The sequence below is a fragment of the Saccostrea cucullata genome, unplaced genomic scaffold (genome assembly GCF_032062105.1).
Source record: "Saccostrea cucullata isolate Sc308-1 unplaced genomic scaffold, CSIRO_AGI_Scuc_v1 ctg2890, whole genome shotgun sequence".
NCBI lineage: Eukaryota > Metazoa > Mollusca > Bivalvia > Ostreida > Ostreidae > Saccostrea > Saccostrea cuccullata.
This window is the reverse complement of record NW_026934633.1, coordinates 24209-40904: the sequence shown is the minus strand read 5'-3', so window position 1 is coordinate 40904 and position 16696 is coordinate 24209. Positions and strand designations below refer to the sequence as shown.

At 31.6% G+C, this 16696-nt stretch overlaps 1 long non-coding RNA gene across 5 annotated transcripts; it reads left to right on the top strand.

Moving 5' to 3' along the window:
* The first annotated feature begins 1120 nt into the window (after positions 1-1120).
* Positions 1121-15827, top strand: LOC134241076 (uncharacterized). 5 transcript variants are annotated; one of them, XR_009986578.1, is made up of 5 exons: positions 1121-1458; positions 1655-1718; positions 5449-5633; positions 11493-11581; positions 14669-15827. It is a non-coding gene; the product is annotated as an uncharacterized LOC134241076 (long non-coding RNA). The 5 variants fall into 5 exon arrangements; XR_009986577.1 differs by lacking the exon at positions 1655-1718; XR_009986580.1 differs by lacking the exon at positions 1655-1718 and having other exon boundaries at positions 1121-1462.
* Positions 15828-16696: the final 869 nt, after the last annotated feature.

Below are 16696 nucleotides of genomic sequence, written 5' to 3'. Positions count from 1 at the left end.
CAAATCTCTGGTCAGAACAAATGCATCTGAAGTTCGAGAGAGGAACGTTCCTCAAAAGTTTGGTTATAACAAATGCACCAGAAGTTCAGAGAGAGGAACGTTCCTCAAATCTCTGGTCATAACAAATGCATCTGAAGTGTAGAAAGAGGAAAGTTCCTCAAAAGTCTGGTCATAAAAAATGCATCTGAAGTTCAGAGAGAGGAACGTTCCTCAAATCTCTGGTCATAACAAATGCATCTGAAGTGTAGAAAAAGGAACGTTCCTCAAAAGTCTGGTCATAACAAATGCATCTGAAGTGTATAAAGAGGAACGTTCCTCAAATACTTAAAAAAAAATCTTCAAAAAGGGAACTTATGGAGACACATATAAGGATTTTAAGACCAAAATGACTTCAGATTGTAAACGTTGGGTGAAAAAAAAGGAATTTTGATTTTCCCTTTTTGTTTTGGATTGTGTTCTACGTAAATCTATAAATGTACTGATTTCAATGGACCTTTTGAAAAGGTGGAGTTCTCTGTGATACATTTCTGACACTGAGTCAGTGTGTGACTGACATCGTTTATAAATACACGTACAGTTTAAGTCAGATTAACTTTTACAATTAATTCGCCCACACAGGCCTCACTAAACAGCTAAAGACCAGACAGTCGCACCGTCTAGCATAATTTGTATGGGCATGAGGAGGATAGTCGCGTTTCACAAAAAAATGGGGACAAGCCTTAAACGCTTACCATATCCCGGGGGTGCTGAATTCATATAAATCCGTAGTTTGTTCTTACAGGATAGCCATTAGGCCTATAAACATGATACAATTAAAAAAAAAAAATAACCGAGGTCTAGGTCGGGTCAAACTTTCCCAAAGTTTTACGTGCATTCATTATTAAATGTTACTTTACGAACGTCTGTAAGAAATAACTGCATGCATGATTTACGTAGTTAAATTAAGTTTTCAGCCTATAATATCTTTAAAATATGATAAAAAATCTACTTACCACATATTCTCGGAGCAGCCATTGCCCGCAATAAATTGGTATCATATGGGGACCAGTTTAAATTCCGCTGCGTTCCGAATGAACATTTCCCAGCATCCTCAAACATTCGTTTTACGAGAGAGAGAGAGCACTCGCGCTCACCGACTTGTGGGGAACTCACACCTGACAAAGGACCTTTCTTATGGGGAAAGTTCAGAATTGTGGGGAACTCTCTCGTTCCCCACAAATATGGTCATGGGGTTTTTTGAATTCTACGTGTTCTACTGATAATATTTATTCGATTTGTGGTCATTTTTGAAAAAATCCCCATAAGTCCGTAAAATTGACTCGCAGTAATTTTCTCACTGCACCGTAAAACGAATGTTTGAGGATGCTGGGAAATGTTCATTCGGAACGCAGCGGAATTTAAACTGGTCCCCATATGATACCAATTTATTGCGGGCAATGGCTGCTCCGAGAATATGTGGTAAGTAGATTTTTTATCATATTTTAAAGATATTATAGGCTGAAAACTTAATTTAACTACGTAAATCATGCATGCAGTTATTTCTTACAGACGTTCGTAAAGTAACATTTAATAATGAATGCACGTAAAACTTTGGGAAAGTTTGACCCGACCTAGACCTCGGTTATTTTTTTTTTTAATTGTATCATGTTTATAGGCCTAATGGCTATCCTGTAAGAACAAACTACGGATTTATATGAATTCAGCACCCCCGGGATATGGTAAGCGTTTAAGGCTTGTCCCCATTTTTTGTGAAACGCGACTATCCTCCTCATGCCCATACAAATTATGCTAGACGGTGCGACTGTCTGGTCTTTAGCTGTTTAGTGAGGCCTGTGTGGGCGAATTAATTGTAAAAGTTAATCTGACTTAAACTGTACGTGTATTTATAAACGATGTCAGTCTCACACACTGACTCAGTGTCAGAAATGTATCACAGAGAACTCCACCTTTTCAAAAGGTCCATTGAAATCAGTACATTTATAGATTTACGTAGCTAAAATTTCTTAGCTTGGTTAGATTATTTAACATGTTTAATTCTTCCAAAAAAAGCTTGATTTAGTTATCGTTTTTTTATCAAGTCATTCTTCCTACTTGTATATATTTCTTCGCATGCGTTGGTTTGCATAGTGTCCATTTGCCTTCATTATCTTTCACCTGCACCCTGTTCTACATTCATCCTGATTGCCCTACTGAAAATATTTTCATGATTTTAGACCATCATTATCGATGTATCATAAGTATTTTTTTTTATTTTGCTAAGGCCAAGATAAATAGATAGTGTTTCCTATTTTAACCTTAGAAAAGATAGGGTAGGTAGGTAGGAAAAACATTTTTATTTTATTTTAACATTTTATTGGCAGGCACGCTGCCACTTTCCCCCAGGATTTCACTGTCAAAATATTTCTGATTAATATGTGTAAGATATGCATTTCTCAAACATGGAAGTGATCAAGATTGGGATTTCATTTCTAATTGTAAACTGGAATTCCGAATACTGTAATATGTGTATATAATTTGGTGCTTTCAAAATTTAGCATAATCACTGGGTTGGCATAATCATAAATTAGCGCTACACATGTATGTGCGGTGTATTGTATATATCAATATGTAAATGATTTCTTAGCAGTATTCATGAATTAGTGCATTGTTGTCTGCACCAAAGCCGCTAAAATATGAAGCCTGCATTTTAAAGTATACATACAGTAGTTTACTCATGGAAAGATATTAGCAGAAAAAATATTGAGGGTCGGCTCCTATACTTCTTAGAGTTAGGCGGGGAACTAAACATGCTGAAAACACACTACTTATTTATTTAGGCCCAATTAAAATGTCTAATAAATTCATTTTAATTAAATACTTATTGTTAATTAAAGATCACCTTTTATTTTTAAAATTTGTTACAATTCAAACCTTGGCCTTGGGGTTTAGATGCTGATGGAATAAATAAGAAACAAAATCGTGTAAAAAATAACTAAAAATCCTTTTCAAAACCTAGCTCAATTACTATTGAATTATGATTGGGCGTGGTATACAAAATAATGCGAATGCGGAGGAAATGGAGAAACATAGTAATAACAATTAGATCAGCTTTTATGATAGCGAGCATATTAAAAATTTAAAATTGGTTATAAAATTGAAACATTTTTAAGATTCAATATCTTATTCAAATTAAGATAATAAGAAAAGATTTATTATACATTCATTGTGAAAAAATCTTTTCTAAAAAACCACTGGGCCAGTAAAACTGAAACTTATGTTGAAGCATCCTGGTATAGTGTAAATTCTAAATTGTACAAATCATGACCCCCGGGGGAAGGGCGGGGCCACAAAGGGGAATCAAAATTTTATATAGAAATATATAGGAAAAATCTTTGAAAATCTTCTTCTCAAGAACCACTGGGCCAGAAAAGCTGAAACTTATGTTGAAGCATCCTGGTATTAGTGTAAATTTAAATTTTCATCATGAAAAAGGGCGGGGCCACAATTTTTAATCGAAGTTTTATATTTAGAAATATATAGTTCTCAAGTCCATTTAACCAGAAAAGCTGAAACTTATGTGGAAGCATCCTAGTGTAAATTCTAAATTGTTCAAATCATGACCCCCGGGGGAAGGGCGTTTGCACAAAATGGAATCTTTTTATATAGAAATATATAAAAAATCTTTGAAAATCTTCTTCTCATTAAAACTGGGCCAGAAAAGCTTCAACTTATATTAAAGCATCCTGTTATAGTGTAGATTCAAATTGTTTTTTTTTTTACCCTTTGCTGGAATTAATTGAAAATTTGCCATGTCAATGGGGAATCAATAGTTTTACATTTTAAATATATACAAAAATCTTTGGTAAAAAAAAATTTCTTTCAAAACCACTGGGGTTTTCCAGAAATTTAGCTGAAACTTTTGGAAGCATCCTGGTATAATGTAGATTTAAATTGTTCAAATAATGACCCCCGGGGGAAAACAATGGGGAATATGTTTAAGAAATTTACATAGAAATATATAGGAAAAATTTTGAAAAATCTTCTAAGTAAACTGGGCCAGAAAACTGTAATATGTGTATATAATTATAGTGTAATTTCAAAATGTTAATTTCATGATCACTGGGTTGGCATTTCATAAATTAGCGTATCACATTTATGTAGAAATATATTGTAAAAATCAATATGTAAATTTCTTCCATTTTTTATTTTTGCAGTAAAGCTTCATGAATTATGTGCATTGTTGGGTAGTGTAAAAAGCCGCTAAATTGTAAATACCCCCGAAAAAAAATAATTTTAAATAATTTAAATACAGTTTTACATGGAAATATATTAGGAAAAATCTTTGAAAATCTTATTTGATAGTTCTTAAACCACTGGGCCAAAAAATGCTGAAACAATATTTGCCAATGGAAGGATTTATTTAGTGTAATTTCAAAATGTCTAAATTAATCAGTTAATTGTATTATTAAACACATTAAATTGTTAATTAAAGATGGTCAAAGCCTTTTATTTTTAAAATTTGTTACAATTCAAACCTTGGCCTTGGGGTTTAGATGCTGATGGAATAAATAAGAAACAAAATCATATGTAAAAAATAACTAAAAATCCTTTTCAAAACCTCAATTACTATTGAATTATGATTGGGCGTGGTATACAAAATAATGCGAATTGGAGGAAATGGAGAAACATAGTAATAACAATTAGATCAGCTTTTATGATAGCGAGCATATTAAAAATTTAAAATTGGTTATAAAATTGAAAGGTAATGTTGAGATTTTAAGATTCAATATCTATTATTCATAATTATTTATATTTGCTTAACTGAATTTATACCTTTTTAAATTTATTTACATATAACGATCGCGCTCAAAGTTTTGGGTCTGATAATGCTTCCTGATTTTGGTCTTTTATTTTTTTTTTTAAGAAAACCATTTGATTTCTGCACCCACTCCTCCTTTCTAAAAATTTTTAATCTGCCTCTGGTAACTTTACGCTGTAAATTTCTATTCTCATTTTAATTAAATTTAAATAAATACTAACAGCACTATCATGCAATTTCAATGACTATCATTTAAGGTATTGATTCAGTTTTCTGTCATTCCTAAAAATAAGTTGTACTGTATCGTTGATTTTTTGCATATAAAACAGTTTCTGCTCATCAAACATCCACGAGAAAGTGTTCTGTTTCGCAGTTATTGTACGGTTGATTTAAAAGGGAAAGCTCTCTGGGCCATGTCACAAGAAGGAAAAAAGTAAAATATTTTTCATACCTACCTACCCACTGTTAACAATATGGTTCAGGAAAGGGCATACATTAAGTCTTAATTTTGGCATGCCGCATGGGGTCAAAAATTACTATTGAGTGATGTGGAGATATACCTGTCTTGTAATTATAGGTAAAGATATGAACACTTTAAAAAAAAAATATACAATGAAATCTTTGAACTGAAAGCAAAATTATCATTGCAGGTTTTCGGGTTTTCACCACAAGAGCAAATTATACAACTTTATTCTTGAAAATGTTAGAGACTGAGACTTGGAGTCAAAGTCAACAGACACGCTTGCATGGACATGAAGGATGTAAAGAACTAGAGTATTATAACTGAAAGCATTTTGTCTGGATTTGTGTATGGAAACAGAAGGATTTAGTATTGGTAAGTCAAGATAGCTGTAAAATCTCATTTTGAACTCTATATGTGAGCAGTACTGTAAACCAACTACCAGGTAGTACACATGTACCCTATTTGTGTCATCTTTTATTTGCATATCTAATCTGTGTTGATTAATTTCCGTGACTAATGAAAGGAAACATTCTCTACAAATATAAAGCAAAATTAATAGTCAGGGCAATTAATAATTTACTATTCACTAGTAAATGTAGGTCATCATGAAACTGGCAAATATTTCTTGCACTCAAATAAAAGTTGGTTTGCAGTACTTCCGTTGCTCTAAAAACAGAAATAATAAAAAAAAAAGCATGCTGATATCATGTATGTTATGAAGCCTAATACATGTACATAGAAGTATATAAACCGGTATATCTAAAATTCCTAAAAAAAGTTGTACTTGTCTAAAAACTGTTCTGTAAAAAAAAGCCAATGTAAAGATATATCGTTTGTAATAACATTGTATTTTTTTACCTGAGAATTAAAAAAGGCAATATGGTGTTAGGAAAGGGCATTTTCAAGAAAGTCTTAAATTTGTAAAAATGTTTAGGGATAAAACATTTTAGAAGGTATTTGAAAGAAGTTAGATTTGAAAAATATTTCTTCATGTAATTTTAGAAATGGGGCCGAAAAATTCAAAAATGAAAATTATCACAAAAATTTAGTCTTGCTGAAAGCCTCATTATTCATTTCATTCAAAAAAAAATTATATATAAAACATTATTCAAAATTTTTGAAATTTTAATGCTAGGCATTACCTTGTTTTGAAAATTTTTTAGTTTATAAATTATTAATGAAATCATTTTTCATGCTTAAAAGTAAAATGTAAAAAGTTTCAATGCTTTAAGCAAGTCAAAAAACAGAAAATTTTTTTGTTTCATTAATGTGCTGTATTCTGTGTTTTGTGGTGTTTTTTGTTTTTATCAAAATTTATTATAAAGCAAAATTAATGTATATGCAGTTTTGAAAGGGTTTTTTTTTTTTAAGTAATTATGTAAGATTAAACCTGTTTTCTAAATCATCAAAATCTTAATTTCCGTGAGAAATAATAAATTTTTTTAAAATTAAAATTAATTTTTATTTCTTTTTTTTAAATCAAACTGAAGGATATGCCACTCAAATAAAAGTTGGTTTACAGTACTTCCGTTGCTCATCAGATTAAAAAAAAAAAGCATTTGAATTACATGTACATAGAAGTATATAAACCGGTATATCTAAAATAAAAAAAAAAATGGTCCTATTCATGATTTCAAAGTAGGTTAAAAGCCTCATGAACATGCTTTTGTCAGAAAATATACATGTGTGCTAACCATGCTAACTGTGTAACAATAATCAGAAAATTTTACAAAATATAATCAAAATTTGGTTAATAATAATTAGTCATTGGCCAATTAAATCCATCAATGATTAAATTAGTACTTATATATACTGTCTCCTGATTTTATGACTTTTTATCCTTTTCAACATAATTATTTTTGAACATTTTTTTTACCTGAGAAAATTAAAATTTGCAATTTGTTTTAAATCTAGTGAAGGAAAACAAATGTTTTTAAAATTAATGTGCTTTGATTTAAAAGACTTGTAAACATTAGATTAGTAATACATGTAGTTTCAATACAATTATTAATATTGATGATTGATTTTTTTTAAGATTTGATAGTTATTTTATTTGTTGAAAAATAATTTTTATCTGTAATGTTCATGTATAATAAAATAATGCATTTCCCAATAAGTGATAAATGTTTCCCACAAGTCAGCAATATACACTGAAGTGTACATTTATTGGTTGGGTTCAAAGGCAACATTTATATGGAAACAAAGTTTTAAGGGTAAAGCAATGGTCAATACATGTGTATTCCTCACAAGTGAACAGTGAGAAATATTCCCCACAAGTCAGCAGTGATAAATATTACCTAAAATTGTTAACTGTGAGAAATATTCCCCACAAGTCAGCAATGATAAATATAACCTACGTGAGAAATATTCCCCACAAGTCAGCAGTGATAAATATTCCCCACAAGTCACCAATGAAAAGTATTACAAGTTAACAGTGATAAATATTCCCCACAAGTCAGCAGTGATAAATATTCCCCACAAGTCAGCAATGAAAAGTATTACAAGTTAACAGTGAGAAATATTCCCCACAAGTCAGCAGTGAGAAATATTCCCCACAAGTCAGCAATGAAAAGTATTACAAGTTAACAGTGAGAAATATTCCCCACAAGTCAGCAATGATAAGTATTACCTACAAGTCAACTGTGAGGAATATTCAATAACAACATACAATTATTTTAACCCATTCTCAATCAAATTTGGGGAGTAAATTGGAATTAGCATGTCTGTCTATCTTTCTATAGGCATTACATATTGAGGGATAATGGTGGCATTATTTTTTTAGGAAATCTCACATCAACTTCCTGTTTATCTGTGCGTGTAAATTTTTATGTTTTTTTTTTCAGCAACTACTATGGTAGCAAGAAGTTTGAAATTTTTTAACACTCTTTGTCGAGGCATATTATATACTGGTAGTGAGATTCATTTTTATGCAAATTCGATGTCAACTTCCTATATATCCACGTGTCTCGAGATCTGTACGCAATTTTTGTTGCAGTTTTTTCACCAACTGACTATCACAGATATAAAAATGTGGTACATGTATCCATTAGATTGAACCCTAGCAATAAAAATCCTGAGTAGCATTCTCTACTGAGACTAGCAAGCTAACCACTATGCTACACAAGTCCTGATGAGGATTGGCATTTAAATCATGTTTGTGATATGACCATTGACTCAGTGGACTTCAAGTTTTTCTCGAAAAGATACAAAAGTTATATCATAAAATTATAATTTTTTAAAAGGTTTATTGGGTTTTTACTCCATAATTTTGGAAATCAAAATAGTATATTTCATTTTGTATGCAAACTTTGAGGATAAACTTGAAAAAAAAAGTGGAGTGAAGACCCACTCATACATTTCAAAACATTGTTTTAAAAAGTGTGTATAGTGTTGTTATGATAGTCGCTGACTATCGAAAAAAGTTATATCATAAAATTATATTTTTTAAAAGGTTTAACTTTGGGACATTTTAATAGCAGTAAACAAAATGAGAACGTGCAAAGAGGTTTAATTATTATATCCATATCCTGGTGCATTTCTTTTTAAAATACTTCTAAGGATGAATAAATCTAAAATTATCAATTATATAATTATATAAGTGATTGTGTAGTATAAAAGTGTGAAAAAATGACTCAATTTGCCCTTTTTGTGTATTATTTTTACAGGCCAAAAACTTCAATTTTGCCATCATGAACTTTTACATTATTTTGGAATTTAAAATATTTCATAAAATTTTCTTTAATTTTTGTTAGCTGAACTCTATTTCAGGAGTTCATTTTTATATTCATAAATCTCATTGATATTTATAAACACATAACCGATTTTAAAAACGCTTGTAAAAATGACAATCCTTGTTGAGAGATTTTTCTTAATTATATATATAAAAATTTTCATTGAAATTTAAATTTACATAAATTCTTAAATCCTTTAATTTTAATATGAAATACTGGGAAAATTTTGGGTAAAAAAAATAAAAAGTGAAGTTATTCATTTCCCATTACATTTTAGATAACTGAAAACATTGTTTTAAAAAGTGTGTAGTGTTGTTATGATAGTCGCTGACATAAATATATCGATAAAATCGTATCATATCCACTTAATTTTGAAAACTGTTAATTTTTACACCTGCAGTAAATTTAATTGTTTAAATATTGGCTTTAAATGATAAAACTTGAAATTGGTAATTGCCCATTGGCGACAATCGATTGTAAATATTATCATCGATAGGCCCATCATTGGCGACAATCGATTGTAAATATTATCATCGATAGATCACAATATTTTTCAAGCCGTATTTCTCAAGCCGAGCAGGTTTAACTTTAATAGTCACCAAAGGGACATCACTCTAATCAGCAGTAAACAAAATGAGAACGTGCATGGTGAAGAGGTTATAATTATTATATCCATATCCTGGTGCATTGTCTTTTTAAAATACTTCTAAGGATGAATAAATCTAACCTTTTATAACATTTAAAATTATCAATTATATAATTATATAAGTGATTGTGTTCTTCCGATTCAATTTGATAATAGTAAATTTGTCCAATTTTACAACACTAAAAGTGTGAAAAAATGACTCAATTTGCCCTTTTTCGCGTGTGTATTATATTTTACAGGCCAAAAACTTCAATCTTCATGAGATATGTATAAGTTGTAGAGATTTGACAGATTTACATAAAGTATACTTTAATTTTAGATGAAATATTTCGGAAAATTTTGATACAATACTTGATATCGCGATTACTTAACTTAGCTGAACTCTTTCATGAAGGAGGTAGGAATCATCTGTTGGGTGGGAGCAATGTGCTATTCAATACAATTAATGCAAGATCGATCATTGTAGCATTTATAAGGACAGATAAGTAAAAAATCCTGGTGGAATACCTCGCTAGACAATCGCTGAACCAGCCTTATACATTTTTGAGAGGAGCCAATCCTAAATTGTCACATTTTTAAAGATATGTTTAATTAAGCGGACTCTTATAGTTAAATTTTCATTGAAAATCGTCACATTTTTCAGTATATAAAATATTCTTAACTTTCCTTATTTGACAATCTACTATTTGGAATTCAATATCTGGCAAAACATCGTGATTTTGGCATTAAATTGTTCGAATCATTCGATTGTCACTAATGTAAACAATGTCATTTGCCCCCAGAAATTTAGACTTTTCTTGACTCCCTCGCAAAAGAGCGGAGGTAAGTTAGATAACTGCGAGGTACTCATTGGTAGTCGCGACATAACATATTGAGATTTAATTTTTTCACCTTCATGTTTGTTGCGCTATAGGCTTATCCCTTGTTATGTTCTCGGACTCCCATCTCATTTATCATCCAATAATAAAATACATTTCCAAAGCATGTGAATTATATTTAGATGATAATTAAATACATATGATAAACAATAGATAAAAATTGATATTTTTGTCCTTTCTACTCTTCATGCATATAACATGTATAAAGTCCACAACAATAAAATGATTCATTTGATTTTTGTTAGGATTTGTTCATCGACATCCAACATATTGTTTACATGTTTATGTTTTACGTTTGTCCCAGAAATCCTGAAAGATTTGTACACTCTGCAACTTTTTTACAGAGGAGCGCACTAAAATCTTAAACTCTTCCATAGTTGAAATAAGACGTATTGGTAAATAGATTTTGCCCTGTAGTCCATCTGGCTGTTTGTCCTCAAAAACTTTAACCTTGCTCATAACTTTGGAGTGAGTGGGGCTATGGCTTTCATATTTCACTGCTGTACACTTGTATTTCTTGTGACAAGACCTTTCTTTGGGTACCACCACCACCAAATTTGACCTCTTGACCTTGAAGTTTGACCACTTTTACAAAAATATATCACTCTTCAACCTTAGTTATAACTTATAACTTTTGCACAGTTGGTGTTAGGGCTTTCATACTTCTCATTGGTATGTTCAATAATTTTTTTGACAGGTCTGCCCAAGTTTTGTATTAAAACGCTTCTGAAACTCATCTGTAAAAAACATTTAATATTGTTGGCCGATTTAAACATTTCGGGAAAATAGCAAAAAAAATGAAAACGTGAAAAAAAAAACTATGAGGTTCGGAGAGTAAAATGGAGGATAGGTCAGGTGACAGGAAACATGAGTACAGTCATGTATATTTTTTTTGCCCCGGTATAGTGTCATATTTGATATTATATGGAATATGTGATTTGCAGCACATTCTTACTGATATTTCTTTAAATTACAGGTATCCTGAATTTTTGTCAACTTCTAGCCAAGATCCTGTACTTAAGCTGAATGTGGAGGACAGATGTACACACAGTACTAGTATAGAGGGTAAGTAGACCATAAAAAAAAACAAGATGTGTTTGTGAAACACTATGCGCCCGGCGGCAACAAAGTTTGGAAAAAGCTATTTTTAGCATTAAGGTCACAGTCAAGGTCACAAAGTCATTGACCTTGGTGTCATTTGAAAGAGGTTGATTAGTGGAGTATGGAGTGGACTCCATGCCACTAAACTGGAAGTGAACACCGCAGTGAATATTTTACGTAATTGAAGAAAAGAAAAAATTGTATGTAAATCTTCATGTACAATATTATGTTTCCATATGTGATCAATTAAAAAAAAATATATTTTTAAAACAAAATAATGCCTCATCAGGTCGGTAAGACAAGCTGTTTGGCTCTTTGTTGACTTGGCTTTTCAATGATTTAAATTTGGCACCGTGTAAAAATAGAATTATCTGTCCCTGGTACATATCGTCTTACAAGTAAGAAAAAGAATTGATAACTTTTAAAGTTTTCTTAAATATGTTTAAAATAACTGAATCAAAATATGTTGAATAATTATTTATTTTATTTCATTTGAACAAGCTTTCATCATCATGATCATGTTCATAGACGTCAAATATACACTGCGAGATTTACTTCCAGTTTAGTGGCATGGAGTCCAGGATGAGCTGTTAAAGTGGAAAAAGGGCCAGAAACGGCCTGTAGTCGTCAAGCAGATTGGATTTCTTAACTTGAATAAATAGTAAAACGCTCCGAATACTGAATTTGTTGCGAGATTTTTTAGGCCAAGCCCAGATCTATTAGTTTAAGTGTGTCCCCCCAAAACATATTGCCATCATGGTGTATTTTAAATTAGTTGAAGGTAGGAAAATTTCTTTCCGGATTTTTTTTTTTTTTTTTTTCAAAATTGTGAATTTCACGATAAGAACTTCAGACTCCTGTCCTATAACATTTTTAAAAATATTTATTGATTTTTTTTAAAGTCACTTGCCCACGGGCATGTACCTATTAAAAAAATTCACTTGCCTCCCCCCCTTAAAAATTCACTAGCCCCGGGCGTCGGGCAATGGGATTTGTCAGACCCTGGTAGTGTAGATTCAAGCTTGTTCAAATCATGACCCCCCAGGGGTAGGGTGAGACCACAATGGCCGATCAAAGTTTTACATAGGAGTATATAGGAAAAATCTTTAAAAATCTTCTTCTCAAGAACTACTGGGCCAGGAAAGATGAAACTCATGTGTAATCATCTTCAGGTAGTGTAGATTCAAGTTTGTTCAAATCATGACCCCCGGGGTAGGATGGGGCCACAATAGCTGATCAAAGTTTTCCTAGGAGTATATAAGAAAAATCTTTAAAAATCTTTTTCTCAAGAACCACTGGGCCAAGAAAGATGAAACTCACCCGGAATCATATTCAGGTAGTGTGGATTCAAATTTGTTCAAATCATGACCCCCAGGGGTAGGGTGGGGCCACAATGGCCAATCAAAGTTTTACATTGGAGTATATAGGAAAAATCTTTAAAAATCTTCTTCTCAAGAAACACAGGGCCAGGAAAGATGAAACTCATGTGTAATCATCTTCAGGTAGTGTAGATTCAAGTTTGTTCAAATCATGACCCCCAGGGGTAGGATGGGGCCACAATGGCCGATGAAACTCTTTCATAAGAATATATATGAAAATCTTTTTAAATCTTCTTCTCAAGTACTTCAAAGCCATGATTAGTGATATTTATATGGAATCAACCCCCTTAATGTATATTTTAGTTTGTTCAAATCATAACCAAGCGGTGAAAATTTTTTAAATCTTTTGTCAAGTACCCCCCCCCCCCCCTCTCTCAATTTTTCAGTTTTGACCTGATCTGTGCTTTTTCCTAGACAATGTGCTCAGGTGAGCCCCGGTCAAATAAAAAGGTCAAGGATTAAAATCATTCCAAGGTCCGAAACATCTCGATCTTGTCTCACAAAAGGGACATCAAAAATTAAAACCAAAATCAAATGTTACAATGAAAACAAGACTCACCGGGGTAGGGCGGTGCCACAATGGCTGATCAAAGGTTTACATAGAATATATAGGAAAAATCTTAAAAAATCCACTGGGCCAGGAAAGATAAAACTCTTGTCGAAGCATCCTTAGGTGGTGTAGATTCAAGTTTGTACAAATCATGACACCCGGGGGTAGGGCAGGGCCACACTGGCTGATCAAATTTTTATATAGAAATATATAGGAATTTTTTTTTAAAATCCTTTGCTCAAGATCAGCAAAGCTATGATTGTGATATTAATATGGAAATATCCTCAGAGTTAATTCAAGTTTGTTCATAACATGATCTCTTGGGTTTAGGGAGGGTTAACGAGGGGTCACAATGGGAGATCAAGTAATATGTAGGACAAATCTTCTTTTCAAGTATGGCAAAATTTAGCTGCAGATCTGTAGCACTATGGTTTTATAATTTGTCTGACTCTAACGCTACAGGTCCCGTAATGCAAAAAAGGTGGAATTTACGGGGCATTGTTTGCGCACTTTTGGGGAAAATTTTTCCATTTTCTAGCATTGGTCAATCAACTACCTTTCCATTCCTAATTCTGGACTTATTCTGTATAAAATAGTGTATATTTTATCCACCTCCCAACCATTTTTAGTTATATCTACAGTTAAAAAACTCACTTGAAGTGAATTTTCAGCAGTACATGTATAACATATAATTTTAATCAAGCGAGTTCTCAAGTATTAAAAAATTTCATCCCCCCCCCCCAACAAGTAAACTTCAATACTGAGCTGACTTGTGTTTTTTTAACTAGTCCATGTGCTCAGGTGAGCGATGTGGGCCCATGGGCCTCTTGTTTTCATTGTAACTTTTGATTTTGGTTTTCATTTTTGATGTCCCTTTTGTGAGACAAGATCGAGATGTTTCGGACCTTGGAATGATTATAATCCTTGACCTTTTTATTTGACCTTAATTCAAAATATTGCTTTGGAATTGACAATATATGATAGGGAATTAATATTTAACACAATATGCTATATATAATAGCACCTTACAAACTAAGACACCGAAAGCGAGGGACCACAATTATTTGAATTTGCTTGATTACATTGCTTTAAATGCTCAGAAATGATGTTTTCTAATTTCAGGTATTATCTCGGTACCTTAAAACTCCAAACGACAGGGAGAAGAAGAAAACTGCATATTTCCGATGTATCTTCACAGCAACATGACCCAAAGCACTACCATTAAAGGATTTGATTTGACATTAAGGAAGTAAAAAAATGAAGGCATTAGTCATAAAGAAAATTAAAGAACTTTATGTCTGAATATTATATCAACAATACCATAGATCTAAAGATGGATTATTTTGCCTTATAATTTATATTAATGCATGTACATGTAATTTTATTCTTTTTATATATACAATCATGTAGTGTTACCATTTTTCACAAAGCTTAAAAAGTTATGTAGGGCCACACCAATTTAATTTCTTGTTCGTCGGACATTTGATTTAAAAAAAGTACAAGCAGTTAAATGATAATATTATTACTCTTTGCTGGGCAATTTTTTAGGCGGAGCGTGAAAATTTGAGCGGACAATTATATTTTTTCTGATTTACAGAGTAAGCAGATATAAAATACAATAAATAGAGCGGAAATGGAACAGAAAATAGCACAGAATTCCTATGGTGCGAGAAATTGAAATTAATATTATTTGTATGGTTTTGTTTAAATAAGCGCGTGGGTCCGACGAACAAAAATTTTCATTAGTGTGGCCTAGATCATTTAGATTCAATTCATTTTTTTCTTCAAATTACCACATGCCAGAATTCATAAGAAGGAAATTTATATATGGCTGGTGGTTGTGGCCATTTTTAGACTATATTGATCTCCTTTAGAAGGAGAGCTCCTTATAAAATTATACAAAAAATGACCAAATTTTAAAACTAAAATGTACAGAATTTTTCTTTGCCAAATGATAGTTCATAGAACCACAATTCTTCAATCATGTCTACTTGGAGATCAGTGGATGGATATTCATATACAATACACAGCTGAAGCAGGTTTTGTTAGGTTATTTTATTTTCAAAAGGAATGCATTATTTTCTTCAGTCCATTAATGTTAAGCTCTTTAATAGAAACAATTGTAGAAGATTTATCATATTTTGTTTAGAATTTTGAAGAATTTGTTAATCACTCAGTGAAAATTATCCCTTGTCATAATACAAATTTTTAAAATGTATGTACAAATACTTTTATGTTGAAATGACCATGCAAGGAAGAAAATAAAACAAGTTTAAGTGTACACTTTATGCTTTTATATCCAAATTGGCTTCTGTGGAAGGAGAAAGGTTCATATAATAGTATATTAATTAAAGGAGTACATAATGTCCTTTAGAATTTCAGTAAAATTTCTTGACTTTCATGTTAAGGTCATACGCAACGTAGTTTTAACTTTTTTGGATTCTGCCTTGGAGTTGAAGAGTTCCACTAAATGAAGGGCCTGTGTGCAATATTTTTAATGTCTATATATGGATTTGTACACCTCTTCTTAAACAATTTTTGATGGAAAAAAATCTGGAATTCATGTTTTATAATTTTTGTACATTTTTATTTAAATAATGCAAAAATTTTCAAAATTCGATATCTTTTCAAAACCCCTGGAAACGCATGCTGATTTTTTGTCCAAGAACATTTAATGATATTATAAGTTTAAATTTAGAATATCTTGGAAAATTATCAGTAGGTAAGGTACGTTGTGTATGTCCTTAATAGACATGAATTTAATTCGAATGGGGGTTGCATTCCATTCCATCTTGTTTTGAAAATGAAAGGATTAACTTCCATTGTAATTGTCGTACATCTCAATACATTCATATACTAGAATGAGTAGATTATATAGAAGAAATTTGAGAAAAAAAGGAAAGGAAGTAAAAGTCAATACATGTGAATAAGGCCACACTGTCCGTCGGACATTTGATGAAAAAAGTACGAGCGGGGTAGCGGTTAAATAATAATATTATTACTTTTTTGAAGGCAAAATTTTAAGGCGGGGCGTGAAAAAAATTGAGCGGACAATTATATTTTTTCTGATTTGCAGAGTAAGTAGATTAAAAGTACGATAAATAGAGCGGAAATATAACAGAAAACAGCAAAGAATTCCAATGGTGCGGG